Genomic DNA, 3,055 nt, shown 5'->3' with positions numbered 1-3,055 from the left:
TTTATCAGAAGATAACTGAAGAATGCAATAGGCAAGCGATAGCCTCTCTCTTTTTTTTAATCCTCACCTGAGGACATGCTTAGAGAAAGAAGAGAGAGAAACACATTGATTGGTTGCCTTTCATATATGCCTGACCATGGATGGGACTCGAAATCTAGGTATGTTTCCTGACTGGGAATTGAACCAGCAACCTTTCAGTGCATGGGATGATGCTCAGCCAACCGAGCCACTCTGGCCGGCAACAGTAGCCTTCATTTAATCAGGGACATATGAGTTTACCAAGTGTTTGTGTTAATGCCCGGGATTCAGTGTTAAGACTTTATCTGAAATCTAACTGAAAGAATGCTATGAGAAAAATGTATGCTCTTGTAAAACTATACCTGGTGAAGATAAAGCCAAGTGATTACCAATGTGAGGATCAAGAAATCAAGGCTTACCAATGTCAACTTAATCAATTTAATAAAACCTTAAAAAAGAACTCAAAGCCATATAATTCAAAAGAAAAAGAGAAAATCTGAGTTATCTAATGAGAAAGACACCTTGAGAAGATGAAGCTTTTGTATCCATACACCCTCTCCTCAGGATGTCATGGATGTGGTGGCAAGCACATGTGAACAAGTGAACAAATAGGGAAACATCAAAATTCATTTAGCCTCTAAATGACAGTAAATAGTTACTAGAGTTAATATATCGAGATGACTTAGTCTTCTAGGCCTGCTGAAACAAACTTCCATGGACTGGGTGACTTACACAATAGAATTTAGAATTTCCTTTTCTCACAGTTCTGAAGGCTGAAAGTTCAAGATCAAGGTGTTGGCAGGTTTTGTTTTTTCCCAGGCCTCTCTCCTTGACTTGTAGATAGCCACCTTCTTGCTGTGTCTTCACGTGGCCTTTACTTTGTGCATGTTCAGCTCTGGTGTCTCTTCCTCTTCTTATAAGGACACCAGTCAGATTGGATTAGGGCCCCACCTCATGACTCCATTAAACTTCAATTGCTTCTTAGAAGCACCTGTCTCCACAGTGCAGCTGCAGCCAGGAGGCACCTGGAGTATGTCAGCCCCATTTGAGGGGCGCAGTGGGGTGGTTCTGTGCGGGACTCTGTGGAGCCAGTGATGTCAGATCTTGGAGGAGGTGTTCATTGAAGTTCAGGTGCTGCCAGGCACTTACACCCACGATATCCAGTGTGACCTGCAGAGCTGCTATGTGGTGCTGGCAGTGAGTGGCCATGAAATTTTCAAGGGCAAACTCTTTGATTCCACAATAGCTAATGAGGGAACATGGACTTTGGAGGATAGAACAATGGTTTGTATTATTTTTACAAAGACAAAGAGAGATGCAGCAAATTATTGGACTTCTAGAATCTGAATATGCAGTTGATCCTTGGGTGCAAGACCAAATGCAGAGAAAACTTACATTAGAGAGATTTCAGAAAGAAAATCCTGGTTCTGACTTCAGTGGAGCAGAAATCTCAGGAAACTATACTAATGATGGACCAGATTTCTCAAATCTGGAGAAATAACTGCTATTTTTTTGCTGCATTCTGTGGACCCTGGCAAATGTTGCCAACTTGATCAAAGGAACAGATTATGCATGTTAGGTCCTCCCCCAAAGGAGCCAGACCAAGAGATGTTGTGAGAGTTTAAGAAATTCTATTCCACTCTCTCACAGCAGCTGAGACCAGTGTGTTGGTGTCAGCCCCAATGGCATTGTTAGATTCTCTTATATAAGGTAGAAGTGTGCAATATAGGGTCAGGGTGTGGGCAGAAGAATTGGTTTAGCAGAGGGGAAGGCATGAGTGGTCAAGGAGTCAAGGTAGGAGAATGTGGAGGTCAGGCAAGCGAAGGGGACTCATCTTACCTTGCTTCTGCAGGCGCCAGCGTCTGCTCCAAGCTATGGGAAAGGGCTTAACCAATATCTGTTTCAGAAAACATGTCCAAGCAGGAGATTAAGGGTAGTTCATTCTAGCAATGTGGTGGAAGAAAAATGTGGAGGCCTACAGTTAACAAATTGCAAAATATTTAAATATGGTTCTAAAAATTGCATTCAAATATGATTTACATAGAAAACCTCTTAAATACAGTGGGAGCTATTCTATTGATACACGGTTACTTTTTTTGGACTTGGTTTTGCTCAGCATGAAATTTCATATGCTGCCTTTTGTTAATTTCATTTTTAATATAGGGTATTACTTTAAATTTTAATATGGATCATAATGAAATGACAGGATGACTTCAGGGAAAATTTAGTTTTGTCTTTCAATAAACTTTCTAAGTAGGAGAAAAAAAAAACAGTACCTGTCTCCAAATACAGTTACATTCTAAGGTATGAGGAATTATGGTTTCAATATATGAATTTTACCTATAACTCCAGAATTATTCTTCTTTCTTCCCCAAACTAGCTCCTTTCCTAAGCTTCTCTATCTTAATTAATGGAATTTTATCCTTTCACAATTTCATTGTAATTAATTCAAACTTTAAAAAGTCATGTAAGTTTACAGAATACATTCACATATTTCTAATATAAACTAGAGGAATCACTTTACCTTATGCTTTACCAGAAAAAGGAACAAACAGCTAGTTTTTATTTGCAGATATCCTTTTTTTAAAAGCTATGAATATAAAAATATCAAATGAACAAACTGTACAAAAGTTTGAAATAAATTATAATTAATTATAAATGCATTAACTATGAATATACATAATTATTTTCTTTACAAAATTTGATGATATTGAAGGTATTTTTTCTATAATAAACAAGGCAATAACATTTTTTCATTATTAGAGATTGTATTGCATGTGATATTTTGTCTTTTTCAACTTTTAATCTCTTCCAGTTAATGTTGTATTTAGTGTAGATTTTCAATAAATGTTAGTGTAGTTAAAATTGAGTGACAGTAGACATGCTTCAAGTCACATATGAAAGAGGTATTTTGGTATTTAAGAAGCAGTTACATTGTACATAGTACCCAGAGAGTAGAATTATGGTCTTTGACTTATAAATAAGGAAACAAGCATAATGAGAGATAACAGAAGTCATATAAACCTCCAATGAATCA

General features: G+C 37.3%; 1 pseudogene; it reads left to right on the top strand.

The window, feature by feature from the left end:
* The first annotated feature begins 1,050 nt into the window (after window positions 1–1,050).
* Window positions 1,051–1,519, top strand: LOC139015711 (nudC domain-containing protein 2 pseudogene; annotated as a pseudogene).
* Window positions 1,520–3,055: the final 1,536 nt, after the last annotated feature.

This window comes from Myotis yumanensis, unplaced genomic scaffold, assembly GCF_028538775.1.
Source record: "Myotis yumanensis isolate MYYU_CA2020_CCGP unplaced genomic scaffold, mMyoYum1.0.hap1 SCAF_8, whole genome shotgun sequence".
NCBI lineage: Eukaryota > Metazoa > Chordata > Mammalia > Chiroptera > Vespertilionidae > Myotis > Myotis yumanensis.
Note: the sequence above shows the minus strand (reverse complement) of the source record. Positions and strands in the feature narration are given on the sequence as shown.